This window comes from Pipra filicauda, unplaced genomic scaffold (assembly GCF_003945595.2).
Source record: "Pipra filicauda isolate LSUMZ 115617 unplaced genomic scaffold, ASM394559v2 scaffold526_size363937_pilon, whole genome shotgun sequence".
NCBI classification, from domain to species: domain Eukaryota; kingdom Metazoa; phylum Chordata; class Aves; order Passeriformes; family Pipridae; genus Pipra; species Pipra filicauda.
In genome coordinates, this window is record NW_024104672.1 from 316,596 (window position 1) to 333,376 (window position 16,781).

The 16,781-nt window shown below is 38.7% G+C and overlaps 2 long non-coding RNA genes across 2 annotated transcripts in view; both read left to right on the forward strand.

The window, feature by feature from the left end:
• LOC120324421 overlaps positions 1-14,045 on the forward strand; it is a 58,676-nt gene extending 44,631 nt beyond the window's left edge. Inside the window, exon 3 of the long non-coding RNA XR_005565722.1 lies at positions 13,970-14,045. This is a non-coding gene — a long non-coding RNA (uncharacterized LOC120324421). The remainder of the gene's footprint in view (positions 1-13,969) is intronic.
• Position 14,046: 1 nt separating this feature from the next.
• LOC120324422 lies at positions 14,047-16,435 on the forward strand. Its single transcript, XR_005565723.1, has 3 exons — positions 14,047-14,127; positions 15,247-15,300; positions 16,351-16,435. It is a non-coding gene; the product is annotated as an uncharacterized LOC120324422 (long non-coding RNA).
• Positions 16,436-16,781: the final 346 nt, after the last annotated feature.

Below are 16,781 nucleotides of genomic sequence, written 5' to 3' on the forward strand. Positions count from 1 at the left end.
AATTTTCTTTCCTAAGAATACCAGCAGTTCTGATAATGAACAGCAGGGCAAATCCAAGGTGAGGATCAAAGGTGATGGACTAGGAGTCATATGACTTCTGGAAAATGGAGCAGAATAAAGAGTGGGGTGCAGATTGCTAAGTTGTTACTGAAAGCACTACATAGAAATTCAAATGTTTGGCAAATAAATCACTGTCTAAAAAATCTAATTGTTGTGTAACCTTGCTTGTAGAGAATGAAAGGAATCTGAAATAATCTAGACCCAGTGTCTTACATAGGTTATAAATCTGCTGCTGCCAGTGAAAGGAAAGGCTTCTCAGGTTCCCTCCGGTACAGTAATCAGATGCTTTGGGTCTAGACAGAACAACTCAATTTTTATACTAACAGCTTGAAGATGTGTATTTTTCCATTGGATGTAGTAGTTAGAGCTGAAGAAAAACAAGGATTATAATTTGTGGGGAAAAACATTGTAGTAAATTATTTTTCTCTTAATTTATGGCAAAACACGTTATCTTCATCTTTTGCCATCCTGATTTTGCCTACGAATCTCAGGTTATGTATTGCTTTCTTTTTCTTTTGCTTGACCCTCTGTGGTTTGGAAAGTATTGCCTGGAGCAAACATTAAGAATTTAAACTTCTTTTGTACGAGAAGAATGGTATCTTGGCAGCAGTGGATAAAAAAGCACCCAGTTTCCAAAGGCTTAATGGATTCTCAGGGTTTGGAATTACTCCAGTATTGGTACAGTTAACCATCAGTGAAGTAGTAATCACTTCATTTTATGAAGGTGCAGATGAGATCTATGTACTTGCCACTCAGTAGCTGATATAGAGAGCTATGAACTCTGACAGAAATAATTTTACTTTATCCGAGTAGCTGAGTTTCTTACCATGTTAAATGTCTTACCATGTTTAAATGTCTAATGTTTCCCGTCTCCTTCAGTCTAGTTCATGAGCTAAAATTGGAATAGCAGGATAACTGAAGTACAAATATAGTCTCTTATTGATCTTTCCAGTACGTTTACATGTAGTACTGGAAAAAGCAATTAGGACTGACACAGTTTTCTTTCTTTGTCATATGCCTGTCCTGAGTCATGTTAGCAGTCAGGCACCGTAGGTGCTACTGTAACCTGTTTTAACATTCTAATCCTGAAATAAAAATTGCCATATGTTGCCTTTCCTTTAAATAGACACCATTCATAAATGTGAGGCGTATTTTTCTCAGCTTGTTAATGCTCACGAAATCCGGTGCTGGCTGAGATGATATTCATATCTATGGCCTTCTGAGAACTGTTGTCTTTATTTTAAGCAAAGCTGCCTTTATTTTAAGCAGAAATTTGCAGTGTGAGCAAAATGCTGTTTACTGACTAGAGCAGGATACTGATTTTTCTTCAGCGCCCTATGCCCTGTTTGGTATAACTTAATATTTAGGACAGTTGAACTCTAAAGAAATTAATATGGTAACTTCACCATGAACTGTAACCCATCAAGCTGTGAGAGCAAATTTTTGAAATGCGGGATCCTGCTTCCTCTTCTGTAAAATGATGTTTCAAATGTTTGAGATGCAGAACTTGTGGGCAAGCCCCATGGTGGTCTCTAGGTTAGGGGTCTAATTCTCTGGAAAGCAGGGACTTCCAAGAGCATCCATGTAACAAGTAACAGTAGCTGTCTGTTTTGTTTTTGATTGTTTTGCTGTGAGGGCTATGGTATTCAAGTTATAAATAAAAAAATCAAGTTTGTTGTGTTATAATCATAGCCAAGGATGTACCTGCATGCACACCTGCACTTCAGTCTTTAACAGCCTGGGTGGTCCAGGAACTTCTTCATTAGTCATCTGCACTTAGAAGATAAAGGACTCATCTGGGACACTGAGTGGATTTGAAACTCAGTCATTGACTGAACTACTAGATATCTTCACAGCAAAGTATTTGACTTATACTTGGAGTAATATTTGATCAAATATTTGGAGCTCTCCATGTGGAAATTTAGACAGCTGATTTTCCCTAGGCAACTATTCCTGTGTTCACACCAGTTCCTCTGCTTAAATAAAATTATTGGCATGCTGACTGGAGAAGCTGAGTGTGCCAGCAACACCCTGGCACACTGCAGATTCCTGCTGCAAAACAGACCAAACTGTGCATTGATAAAACACCTGTGAAGTCAGTTAAAACTGTTCCTACAGATGCAAAAGTGATCATGTAATAGAGTATTTTATATGTAGGTAAGAAGGTTAGGGGGTGTTTTCTATGAAATTTGAGATAATAACAATGGATTCCAACATGTACTGGAGTGGTCAGCTAGGCCGTGGGTCAGCTGGATAGAAGGAATCTGCAGAGCCACAGTTTGGGGTGTTTCACCTGACCCAGGTTAAGGTTTCACTTGCAACAGACTCCCATCACTGGGACTCCCATCCCTGCCCCAAGTGACTGACCAGCACCTTTGACAGATTTAAATCCCCAGGTGCACATCACCTTATGCCAGTAGTAAGTTGGTTTTTTTTTCAACAAACACTCTATGAGTGTCTGAGTAACAGTTTTTATTTTTCTCAGTCTCCTTGAATTTCTCAAATTCAGATCAAACCCACAGTTGACAGGTTTGGGATTACTTTTTTTTTCATCTTCTTGTCTTGGAGGGAATTATCAGTGTAGGTTCCAGAGAGGTTGCTCTGAGTTTTCTTAGAGAACATAATATCCTGGTTTCCCCCAGCTTCAAAGCAGTAGTGAATTGCTTTAAGCTTCAGATGGTGAGTAATTAAGGAGCAATATTGTGCAGGTGTAAAAACAGGTCTCGGGCAAGAGAAGGTATAATAGTCACTGTTTGTCTATACAAATGCTTGCTTAAGTATTCAGATATACAGGTGGCTTAATGAAAAGCATGAAGAATATGAATTCACTCCATAAGCAGTGTTTGTTGTTGCGGAGATAGACATGACTGCCTGGAGAAAAAAGTGAAATTCTCATATCTCCAATGAATTTTGTGCCCAGAGTCCAAGATATGTGTTGCACTATTTTCATGAAAGGCCTTCCCTATCTAATTTGTTGCAATATTGACTTTGTACAATTGCTAAATACATCTCTGTCCACTTCTAAGATTTTCTATATCTTCCTTGTATTCAAGTCAGTGCACTTTCGTGTGTTCTTTTTTTTGGTTTAGACCTGGTTTCTATTTGTCCCATTTTAAAATTATAGATACTAAACATTAATTATTCCTAATGACCCTAAACATGACAGAATTAGCCATCACAGTGGAGCTTGGCAAAGTTTTTGTAAGCAACAATGTGGAAAGTTAGTCACTCAAATTTTAGATGGAGAAATCCTGGAGAATATACAGTCCCATGCTGCTGCTGCAACAAAAAAGGGACCTTTATGTTTTTGCCTTTTGCTAACCTCAGGTGAATACACGAGGACAGGAGGAGAGACTTTCAGACAAAGTTTGGATTTTACTTTAATTCTCAAAGCTATAAGCTCCTCAAACTAGGTACAGTATCTTCAGCCAGGATAGTCAAGGACTTCATATGGGCGTAGGAGGTAAGGGCAGGACTGGGCTGGAAACTGTAAAACCTGTTTCTATGTCTTTTCTGATTGTCTTTCCTTCAAATAGTTGGTTGTTGAGACACTAGCAGTAATGTTCTGATAACAATACTTGTTTCCAAATTGTACACTTATCCTGTTCTGTTAACCAAAGTCTTGGTAACAAAGGCAGTTGAAATAAATTGCAAAGAGATTAAGGTGTCTTTGGAATGTTTTTCTATGTGAATTGTTTGTAGACAGATTCCCAGCATTCCTACACAGCAATTGTAAAGCAGATGTGCACTAGAATGTATGGGGATAGGCTATAATTTTTTTTCATCTTTTTTAGTACTTTTTTTTTACCATATCTAAACACTGCTTATGATTTAAACTGAATACCTATTTGCATAATTCTGTAAGGGAAGTTTTTCTCTGAATTTGTTGGGTAGGCATGTTGTTAACAAAGGACATGCACGTTTCAAACCTGATCAACTTTTTGACAGGAAAACATTGCCTTCATACTAATAAAATATTTGTATAGGTGTTATGGCTGCATCACTGTCGGTAACTATCTGAGACAAAATGTCTTTTCTTATCTGTTAAAAATGGCATCTTACCAAAGAAACCAGAAACATATCACCCTCTTTTCTTGCATTATCTCATCATGGGGCTGGGATCAAAAACCTACTGCAAGTGCAATGTTTTTCATTGGAAGGGGTTTCCTTTCTCTCGTCAGTCCTGCTGAACAATTTACTGGTAGTGTAAGTGTTCAGACTAGTCAGGCATTGACTCAGGGGTGAGCCAAAAATGATCAAATCTCTTGAGCTGATGTCTCACGTGGGACATATTAGCTGCAGTTTTTCAAATACAGGAATTTTTATTGAGTCCTATCTCTTTTGAATAATTTCTCAGAGATTCACATCCTTTAGTATAACCTTGTCAGCACGCAGTGAAATTGTTTAACTGTGCATAAAACACAAGGGCAAGGAAAAAGAAATATTGCAGTTCTTACATGTAGTTTTGCCTCTTCTAAAATATTTTTATTTTTCTAGTGTGGAATCTCAAATCTCTTCTTTTTTAACCAACTGCAAAGAGCTTATAAGTGAAAAGGAATTTAGAATAGGAAAACAACAGTATTGCTTAGACTGAATGATCTCTTTTCAACAGAAATTAATGCTGGATGCCTTGGAAAGAGTCTATGAACTGGACCAGCATATGATAACAACTCATTGGTGTATTGTCCCAGTCTCACTTTAGCTCCAGTTTCAGATTTATTTCTATTCATTACATGCTCTATTATTTCCACTCTGATATCTGATATCTTGAGAAGGAATGCATCCCCCATCCAATAAGGCTGTTCAGCATAGTCCATTAGGACTTCAAGTTCAAGGTTTTTTTAATCTTTTTCCTTCAGTTGAAGTGGTTTTGCTTATTTTTATATATATATATTTTTAATTTCTGTATTTAAGTATATCTGTTTCCTTTACTCCCTAACAATTTATCTCATAAATTCTGCTTGTTGGGGTGTGTTTGATGTGAAGTAGTGTGACTTAGCGTACACTTTTAATATAGTCTTCTCTATTATGTTAAGCTCAAGAGGCTCTCTGTCTAAAAGATGCTCAAAGGGAAAAGGCAGCCAATGACTGGTGTGTGTGGATGTGTGTGTGAGAGAGAGAAACTTTGCACTGTCTTGATGTTTGACACAGTTGACATAGGTAATAAAATGAAAGGGGGCCTGAAGAGAGAGACTAAATCCAGTCCCTTATTTACCATGGTGAGTCTTTAAGTGAATAAAGGACCAATATGAGTGTGTCAACACAACAGTCTGACATTTCAGAAGAGAACTTTTAGGTTATTAATGAGTATTTTGAAATAAAGATCCAGGATTGAAGTGCCCTTAAATATAATGGAGTTCTGTTGGTGGATTTACTGTGTTACTTCTGTGGTACCGTCCTAGATGTGAGGTGTTTTTTGAACCTTCAGTTTGACTATATGTTTATGTAGTGCATTGATTTATTACCTGCAGCCCTGGGCAAAACAGTCCACTAGACTGGGTCTTCATTGTATTATGACAGTTCTATTTACTTATTTATTTTAAAATCATTAACATTTGCAAAGTGCTTGGAAGGATGAAGTGCTATCAACTGAAAGTGAGAGGCAAGCAAGAGCATTGTTGAAGGTGTGTAAATGCACTGCTACATGTGACAGGAGTCCTACTTCATTGTGAAATGATGTGACTTAGTGATGGCAGTATTAGTTTAACAGTTCCATGATGATTTATCTTTGCATGTTTTTGTGTAGCTCAAAAAAAGCATCCTGGGAAGGTGGGAGTCCACACCTTTCTTACTCCATCATATAGAAAGACTGCACAATGCTGAATCTACTGTTTTTGTCTTTGTCCAAAAAGTGCAATTTCCACTGCTGGCAATGCAATTCCCACAGACAGGCTATCCCATGGGAGGTGACGTGCATACTTTCTCATTAATGGTAACTTTGTCATTCCTTGGGTTTTGATGGCAGCTGAAAATACCATAGCATATGTTTTGCATTTTGCCTTGATGTATTGTCTAGTTACCACCTAGGGCTGTGGAAGTGTCATTTTCCAATTATGTCTACTGTAGAGGCTGTTGCTTGTTTTCCATATGCCACCTCCCTCTGATTTGTTGATTTGGTGGCTGTGCTTAGCCCTGACTAAACCCACTGTAGTCCAAATGAGACAGGTTAGCAGAAACTTGAGTTTGAAACAGTCTTGGTAAACCTGGGTTATTTGACTGAAACAAGGTTAAGAAACAGATGAAAAAAGTAAGGATCTCTTTATTGGTTCTCTTTCCTTTCTATCTTTCTCTTTCTTCCATTTTTTTGGTCATGATTAATGAAGATCAAGACGAATCTACTCTTTCTTTTAAAGCTTATTTATTTACTCTCAATAGAAAATGCTTACAGGATCAGAGAAGGTTTTGATCTTTTGAAAGAAAGAAACAGATACTTTTTCTCCCTGATAATTTTTTATGCCCAGGTCAAACGTTTTGTAAGCAATATTGCAGCTGTTGAAATGCATCAATGGTGGGAGTGTCTTTTTCTAGTTACTTGATGCAACAGTTGCTTTTCCTTCATTACTTTTTCAACAGATTTTGGTAAATAACAATTATAAAGTCATTAGTCTCATTATTCTAAATGGAGCAGATAAATGGATATTTCTTCTGATAAGGATGCATGTAGTAAATGACTGATAGATGGAGTTTAGGAAAGGTTTTGGTTGAGATATTTCATAGTAATTAGTCTACTCAAGAAAATAATTTACTCAGTCGTATTGACGGGAAATTGGAAGCTTCCATTCTACTAATCTATTATGTAATACACTTAGACATGTTGATTGTGATATTTTGCTTTGAGTGTTTTCTCTAAGCATCTATGATTAAATTGTGCAGTAATGGGCTTAATGACAGTCATTGAAAGAGATGACCCTTTGCAGGCCAGTAAGCAGAATGTTTTAACAATCTGGGTCTTTTGGCTCCTGTAAAATTAACAGAAACTGGCTCATGCAACTAGTATGAATAAAGGGATGTGTGTAAAACATAGGAGGGAAAAGGTATCTTGTGGAATGTGAGTCTGTCTTTCCTTGAACTTTGCTGGATTTTAATGGCTTTAAATAGACCCAAAGGACAGTATTTTCATATTTTGATAATTCTTCATTGTTTTAAAACACACCACAGTAACACTTCTGGGAAGTGTAAAGTCATGTCTAGTTGAAGAGTAGACACACGTTAAACAGGAGTGATAAAGGATTTCACAAAATATCTGGCTAGGGTAGCCAACTGTTGACAAGGATGGAAAACATTTTTTGAGGGAAAAAGAGTGGAGAGACAATTTGGATAAACAGGCATAGGAAATGATCAGCAATAGATTTAACCAAGGTGTCTAACAGGGACTGCAGCCTTCCATTATCACTGTAATGTGTGGAATATATGTTCCTTTACCACATATTGTGAACATGTCCCTCTATGTCCTGTATACAGATGTCTTGACCTTGCCTATAAGGCTGAGCCTTTTGATTGATGATTTGGTTGATTTAAAATTGAACTATCTTTTTTGGCTTTGCATGAATGGAAAACTTAAGCTTCAAAAATAAAAAAATAGTCTTTCTTGAATTTACACACAGGCCTGCAGTTTATGGGTTTCAAAGAGCTACTACATGTAAAAAGATTGCCATAAATTGGTGGGGTTACTGAAAGTGGTTTATACGGGGAATAACGTACATGAAACTGAAACCAAGCTGCATATTTACTCTGAGGCAATGAGTTTTCTATCTTAGCTTTCTTTCATGGGTACATGTGGAGGTAGATGTCATGATATGGAAGGTGGAATCTGGACGTGAGCTGGAAATCTACAGACTTGGTGTTTTGCCCCACAGCTGACAGTCCAACTGAAACCCAGCCAGCCCTCAGTCTGACTCTAACCACTCCCATGGGAGAATTGTGTGGATGATCCAGTCACCACTTTGGCTTCCTTTGGTGAGGCTTTTGTTCATTAGTGTAGGACTTAGTGTAGGACTCTGCAATGGGCAGTTATGCATTCAGTCTGTAAAGAGATTGAAAGGTTGAAACTTTGAGTAGATTTTGTAAACTGGAGAAAATGAACATAAATTATTGATTGTATTCAAAATAAAGGACTGGTTTTGTCCCTGCAAGATTGCTGTGTCTTGAAGGAGAAAGAGAGGAGAGGGTCCTCTGTTCCTTGGGAGGTGACCCAGGGCAGGATGGTGGGTACTGGACATCAGGGAGCACTAGCCTTGGCAGTCAGCCACCTGTGAGTGAGCGCCATGGAAAGCATTCAAAATTCACCCCTTGGGGGCAGAGGGCAGGGAGGGAGCTGCATGCCTATTTCTGGAAGCAGATAAATTCATGTCAAGCTGAGCATTTCTGGTGACTGAGATGCATGGAGCAAGAAGGCAGCATAAACTCAAGCTACAGACACAACCTGAATGCAATATACTAGCACACACTGCTAAAGGAGCAGGCAAAAGAAAGGTCCACAAACATGCTAATTTTTCATAAAAACCTTGGTGGATTAGTCTTGCACATATGTATTTTTAAGTGATGGTGTTATACAAGATCCCTTTACCCTAAGATACATAAGCAATGACACTTTTTTTTTTAATTTGACCATTGCTGACCTTCTCTGCAAGTGTGTGTGCTTGTTTAAGAGGACTGTTTTTACTCTAGTCCTTCCTGACTTTCCTTTCCAGAGACAGCAACATTAACTATGAAACTATGTGTTTATAAGTACAATTTCTTAGTCCGGAACAGATATTTTCAAGCTTTTACCAAAGTGATGAAGAGAACTCCTCAGCCTTAATGGATTCCCAAAACTTGTATGTATGTATGTATGTATGTATGTATGTATGACTTCACACTCTAACTTACAGGCTATGGACATTTCTCCCCAAGTAAGTTACTGAACAATGTTAAATGCTCTTAAGGGGAGAAAAAAAAGTGTTCTATAACATGGAAGCAGGCTGCATTTTTTCAGCCTGAGAAATTCCAAATTTTTGGTGCTGAATGAGGAAAAAGGAAGTATTTTCATTCAAATTTACAGATTTTATCTTTCTAATTGCATTTTTAAAATTAGATATTTGACTTTTCAGTCAATTTTTGTACAGTTTTGTTTAAATAGTACTAGGGAAAAAATCAGGACTTTTCAAAGGATTTTTTTTCTGTTTGCCTGTAATTAAACCAGATTCAGCTAATGAATAATCATTGTGCTTTGCAGGATGCTTGGAGTTACTGTATCCTTGATTTGAGAAAATAATTTCTGGCAGTGTAAGGCAGGGTGCCAGCAGGTCTTTAAACTCCATCTCCTGAGCACCCTTTGTTGCCTCTCTACTCTGGGAAGATAAAGGGGGGATCCTGCTCTTCGGACCCTCAAAGCCTCTGGAATTCTTTTTGGGAATGCCACTGGATGGCAGCATTTTTCCGTGTAACTCTGAAGAGAGGCAGTGGGGAGAGGCTCATTAAGGGAAAAAGGTTAAAGAAAAAAAAAATAAAATAAAGTGAGCGGGGAAGGAAGAAGCCACATTGAAGGTTGCCACTTTGAAGACCAGCATGCATCTTTGCTTCAGTGTAACTTATGCAAATCTCCAGTATTTGCCTCTCTTCTTTTAATTCCCTGGCAGACAGGATACATAAATTGCAATGAGGAAATCAAAGGCAGAATCTGACTTTATTTTTTTCAGTGCTTTTCTAGTTAGGGGGATCTATTCTAAAGTGGAAAGCTAGCTTCTGTCTGTGAGAAGATGAGCAGTGTTTGTGAGTTTTCTCCATTCTCTTTCTTTACTGTTAGAGCCAATACTTTCTCGGCTATTTTGGCTTGTGCTTCAGAATGCAAGTTGACTCGCTTTTCTTATGATTTGCCCAGGCACTCATATGAATGAGCTTTAACACAAGCAACTTTGTTCATTTCCATCAGCTCTTGTGCTTACCTTGCAAATGACATGATACCTTCTTTCCTACTTCTGGCATATGTAGGGGGCATGATAGCCCTTTTCTTCTCTCTCTCATATTTTCAATATGTCCTGATTCCAAGATCCTCTCGGATACATTACAGGCTGTTACCAAAGATAACTTAGGGTCCCCAGGAGGCAGTCCATGGCAGCAGTTCCTTTGTGATTGGTTCCTGGTTTGCCTTCCAAGGCTGACCCAGCTGCTTCTGAGCTGTGTCTAGCTTTTCTATAAGTTCCCGATCAGTCTGTGAGTTGGAAGCCAGCATACAGACTAGGAGAGAACTCAAGCTAGTAAGCTTAACAAAGGATCACCAAAATAGGTTGTCATAAACTTGTGGTATTATATTCCACTGAAGATTTATGGAGAGAAATATATGTAACCTACTTTTGTAAGTTAATTATTTGAACCAATTAGATAGGGGGATGTGTGTGTAATATATATAGATAGATATATATGTATGGCTATAACTAAAAACCAATAGATCATGTATGCTGACCCAGGCAATGGGAAAATATGTAGCCTCATGAGGAGTTAGCAAACTTTCAATGCTAGACAGTTTTTTTAATATATTTTTTTTTTCTCTGTATCTTCTTGTAATTGGGAAGGTGTCATTTGGCCTAGTCCAGCAGGGGAAAAAAAACAACAGTCAGATCAGCTCTGCTGGCATGACATGAGGGGGAAATGGCAGTGGCTTATCATGGGTATTTCAGAATATGTGATTTTCTCTAGCTTACACCCAAGCTAACTCACTCAGGAATGCTTAAGCAAAATTCCTTTGCTTATCTTTGGAGAACTAGAGCTCATGATCTGTTTCAATATTACAGAAAAAGCACTCACAGTTTTAAGGCTTGTCGTTCTGCTTTTGTCTTCTCTCCCCCCCCATCCCTCATCATGGCCTATGCTTGAAAAAAATTGATGTTGAATAGTGTGGTTTCATTTGGGAAAGGTTAGTGTTTTAGAGGAATGGCACTGTTTACTTCTTCAAGGAGAATTGGAAGGTCAGAGATGGGGGATAAATTGTTGTTTCTTGCAACAATTGTCATTTGATTTTTATTAATTTTTCTGTGTTTCTGTAAGTTACCTTTGCATAACCAATCTCTGATACTGCAAGTGTACGCTACTGATAGGTGTCTGCCAAATGTTCACTCCTTTGTCATCTCAGAAAGGCTCTTTTCTTCATCATGGATACCTACCCTAATTTTAAAGAAAGCTCTGCACATATTACAAGTTTCCGGGTTATGCTGTTCTGTCTGGTGTGGAGAACACTGCTGGCATTATTGCTGAGCATTCAAGACTGTCAACTTAAGTTCTCAAGCTCCTTTTGTATTCTTCTTTCATCCTCTGACATGTATTTGGTCTCATTTCTTTTCTGTTCTCCTTTGCCTTCTCTCCAAAGATATGCATGTTGAGCTGGCCAGACATTTTTCTGCTCCTGACCTTATCTAGGCAGCTATTGAATCACAAATAGCAGAGAGAGAGTGAGCTGCAAATACCCTCAACAGTGTGCCTCTTGCTTGATCATTAGGATGAAAGGAGAAATGGGTAACACAACAGTATGGGTACCAGCTTTAAAAAGAAGGAGATTGCAATGCATTTCAGGTCTTTTAAAAGACAGCCCAGGATTTTTTTATTTTTAATGGAAATGTCACTTGCGAATAGAGAAACTTTTGAGTGATGTGTCTGCTGTACTGCTCAACAACGATACAGAGAGCTGGCTGACATGGTTGGTGGTCCTCAACTCCCTGAACACTGCTGGCCAAATAAATGCGATTTGAGAGGCTGTTCCTGTGCCATGATGGGCACTGGCTATTGCAGGGCTTGACTTGCCTGAGAGACAAAACAGCTGACAAATCTGGGGCCTTAAGGCAATTTAATTGGTCCTTGGCTCTTATACCCTTAGAGTGTGGCGAGCCACTGGAGGTAAAATTAATGATGTTTTGGCTGGGCCATTTATAGAGGTGTGGTTTGTGGTGAAAAAACCCACCAAATTAGCTGTAAGAAAAGTAAAGTTGTGGAGTTTAAAAACATCTGTTTTCTGTGTAGTGCAAACCTAGTCTGTGAGGAGAAAACAATACGTTCTTGTCTTAAAAGGTTGCTGTTGATGTTTAGGGATCAAAATTATAAACCAGTACACTAGATATTTTAAAAGAAAAACAAATTTTGCTCTATGTAGATAAATAGAACATTATTCCTATCACCCACAATGCTTTATAAAGCAGGTAAATTTGCTCACAGTTGGTTGGAGGACTTCCCCTCTCCTCATCTTCCACCTCTTGTGTTTGGCAGGTATATATAGCTACCTTGTTTGCAAGACCACACAGGGAAACTTTAAGTATAAAAGCAAATGGCTTCCAAAAAGACTGTAAGCTTTGATTATAGCTGCACAGCTTCGGGTCTCTGAGATAGTTATCCCTGAGAGGATGGTCTGTACATACAGTCAATACTGTCTAGACATTGTACATTAAGTACAAGTGTGACATGCTTAATATTTTTGAAGCAGACTTCTCTGTGTTAGTGATCTGCTTTCTACCCCAGGATTTAGACAGGGTTAATGGCACATACTTGGTTCACCTGACTGCTCCCTGCTGGATGGGATTGTAATTGTCCAATTTGGTGTCATTCATGACCCATGACTAATGGATCCACCTTTGATTGACAGTGTAAAACGTTTTGGAGGAGGGCAAAACTCACTCTGTGCCCAGGTTGAGTGGGAGGCACTAAGCACTCTCAGAGCGCATTGACCTGCCTGATGCCTAGGCAGGTTTAGGTTTATGGCACTGGATACTGTGTAACTGAGACCCTGGTTTATCAACGAGGTAATCATGCACATGATGATGTCCCCTGTTATGCAGCAGTGTGGAGTCCCTTGTTTGATCCAAATTATCAGCCAAGGTATGGGTGTGACAGTATTTAGACAGAAACTGGTAAAGCACTTGCATTTGCTTTATTTATGCCTATTTTCTCTGTGTTTTGTTTTTCTCAGCTGTATGCAAGATAGAAGCAGAAGAAACAAGTGTTCTTAAATGGTAGAAAAATGCAAAGAAGCGGGAAACCCAATATCACCATACTTACACTTCTTACTTGTCTCTCAGCTTTTTACATATAAATATTTAATTGTCTATATCTAAGAACATACTTTCTAAAGATTTTCTGGGGTAGAAATCCTATTTACTGATCTTTAACATATCTCCACTCCTGTTTTAACAGACAGGTATGCTAGCAAACATGTGCAGACATTGTGACTAGGAGTCATGTTGTTAGCAGAATAAAAGACAAGTCTGAACAGGAAGGCAACGTCACAGAGTTTACAACTTGCTTCTCCTCATCTCCACTGCTTTATTTAGAATAACAAAGAAAACAAAACAAAACTAAAAACCCAACCCAAAACAAAACAAAAACCCCCTGATTTTTATGTGGTCTGACTCATGACTTTGACCAAGCAAAGTAAATTACATTGGAGTGGGGAGGAGCTCTTCTCATAGCATCCATGTCCCTGGATCCCAGGTATCCTTGTCTGCCAAGGACGCTGTTCTCCCCTTGAAGCCATCTTGAGCCCAATTGCAGTCTGGCAGCTCCCAGAACCATTCACAGCGTGCAGCAGAGGTGATGCTACAAAACCAATGCTTTCTGCTCCTGCTCTTAGTGCTCAGTGGTGCTCTTTGCCTCTAGCACGTGTTTTTCTAGCCTTTTTGAAAGCATAAGCTCAGCCAAAAAAATGTAAGTACTGAAGTGACAGCTGACCTCTACAGTTTTATGCAAAGGCAGAGGTGTCTTGTGCAGCCCCTTTACAGTACAGCTGTAGTCTGTGCCTGAGAGTAAATCAATAAGTGCACAGATGTAGTAGCAGAGCAGGCACAAATTCCGTGACTTACTTTCAATCTCTGTTTGCAGAAAATTCCTGTAATGGTCAATTTTCCTAATCTTATCATTCTCCCTCCTTCACTCCCCTTCTGAAATACTGAAGAGAGAGGTTTGGAGCTTGCTGAGAAAGGTTTTCTAGAGGTGAATGTTCCTGTGTCCAGTGTCTGGGAAGCAGCTACAGATGGGGGCTGCCCTTTGTACCACTCTGTGCAGACATGCAGCAACCAGACACCATGCAGCTCTTCAGAACCTGTCCTAGAGGTAACAGTATATAATGAAATAACTTTCAGCCTCACTTGGGCTCCTAAGCCTCCCATAGCTGTTGGCAACTACTGAGAGACAAATTACATGCTTTTCCAGTGCTGTCCTTTATAATGATTATGCCTTAACAGTGGGAGGAAAGGGGGTAGTTACGAGTAGGTTTAATCCCAAAGGATGGTTCATTTCCTCTAACTACCACACTTACCAGTAGCTCTGTTCTCCTTCCCTCAGCCTCCCTCCCTCCTCTCCTCTCTTTCCCCTTATCCCATCCCTTGGCAAAGTTACCTTTGCAGTCATGGCCTGCTCATGGCAAGGATTAATGGTTTATTGGAATTTGCATACCTTACAGTAGTGTGGCACATATTCTTATGAATGCAATGCACCACAGTATATAATTTCATTAAATTGTACATATTATGGTTATTTCCTGTCATTCCCAAGACCTCTATATGCAGTTTTATCAGTCTCAAATGGCAATGAAATAAAAAATAAAATAAAATGGAATCATGCCTAAATACATGCAGAGAGGTCAAGGGACCCCATATGCTGACTACAACAACAAATTTATTGTCTCATTTATGTGTGGGCAAGGAAAGGGAGCAATTTCTTCACTATATTTTAATTAACTGTGTTTCACTGTGTGGTAGTAAAGATAATAACCGTAACATTAGTGCAACTACTACAGTATCAAATGCTTGTCACAGCCTTATATTCTCCAACAATATAGTTTCACAATGGAAACATGCACAACAAAAGAGCATCTTGTTTTGTTAATTTACTAGGGCTCTGTGTTTTTGGAAGGCCAGTATATATTTCTTGGGAAATTGGGACTGATTAAAATAGAAAGAAGTGTACATAGTAGAGAATAATATTTTTACTGGTGTGGGATTCATTTAACAAAAGTGTTCCTTCAGGAAAACAGAACAAAGATGCTAATGTTATACCTCATTTATTGCCAGCATATTCAGTGACATTTCATAATGTACATCTGTCAGCCAGAGATATAAATGAATGAGGTGAACCATGCAATTTACCCTCAGGAAGTTCCATTAGAGCCCCCAAAGTATAATATTTATGAGGTCAGAATCAATTAATCAGATAGCTGTATTTGCTTTTCAGCTCAGCATGCTCTTCTGCACCAAGCTGTTGCATTGAGAAAGTCTTTCCTATTTGGTAAGAGGAGTCAGTTTGTATGTGCTGCATGTAGTCTGTTTTGTAAATCAGTTGCTTTCCTTACACAGTTTATGCTCCATACAAATACAAACTATAAATTAAGTGAATGCAAAATGTGTCTCTATCAAAATACATAGAAGACTTGTCTATTTCCTGCTCACTGCTGTAGCCCAGCCCCATGCAAATCTGTTGAAAATGAGAAAAAAAACCTGGGAGTAAATGGTGCACCTCAACCAAAGATAATTCCAATAAACAGAAAGTCTTGCTGGGAAAGGAAGTGAAAAATAGGTAATTTTAAAAATTTTAAAATTACTGATTTAATCAAAAGAATCCAACCTCATGAAGAAAACTCAGTACGTTTTGAGATGTGTTACCAAAATGGTTTTCCTGTGGAACCGTGTTCTGAATGCTCATTACTGTAATTCCCCTTTTTTGGTTTGACTGACCGTGTGTTTGCCTCCCTGAGAATGTGCATGGTATTATTTCTGTTGTAAATTGCAGTCGTTTCCTGGGCTATTTTCAGATGTCTTAGAAACCACTCCTGGCACTCTGACGCTGGTGGAGGAGCAGGCTCTTGGCTGCCAGGCAGCTATTTTGTTTTAGGGCTGAGCTCCCAGGAGCTGCAGGTGCACTGCAGACCTGCTGAAGCACCACTGACTGGTCATTCTGGCTTCTGCAGGGTGCTGGCTGCTCCACTGCCTGCCAGGCATGAGCTTGGTCAGTGCCCAGCTGTAGACTCCCTGTTCCTAAGTGGAGTGTTTCTTGTGAAGAGATTTTTAAAAACATAATTGTAATTTAGATCTAGGGAGGTTTCATTCTGCATACGGAATGAATATCGATCATATTGTGGGTTTCTTTCTTTTTTTTTTTTTTTTGTGCGTAGACAACAGATGCAAAAGACAAATTTTGATTGTGAAATCTGTGTAATGTTTGCACTGTCATAACTGATGCCAAGATGTGAGCCAACATTTCTAAGTTTCTTTAAAAATGAGTTTATTTAAGATGGTTCAAAAATCCTGTTGTTTAATAAAATGACTTTTCTCTTCCTAGAATGCTTCTTGAGGATGAAAGTGAAAGCAAGAAGGACGTATCTCAAATCACTGATAGGATTATTTCTAGCAAAGGATTAACGGGGAAAAAGTCCCAGAACAATGCTTTACCTTCACAGTTTATGAGTAAAATCCATAACAACTAATGTATTTTGTATGTAAAGCTTTCCATTTTGTTGTGGGGAGTTGAATATCTCATACTTCAGATTTGGTCTTTTGCTCTTAAAGAATGTGGATGGTAAGACAAAGTTGGGATTGTTTTCAACCAAACCTACTGTCAGAAAATGCTGATACATCCATAAACTAATACCCCTCAGGATGGGAGATCTGGGCAAGAGAAGAAGAAGGGATGAGGTCACTGAGTACCACATAGCCCTGTGTTTGTAAGTGCTTACTTCAGAAATAAAGAGCAAGGCTCAGTGTACATCTGAA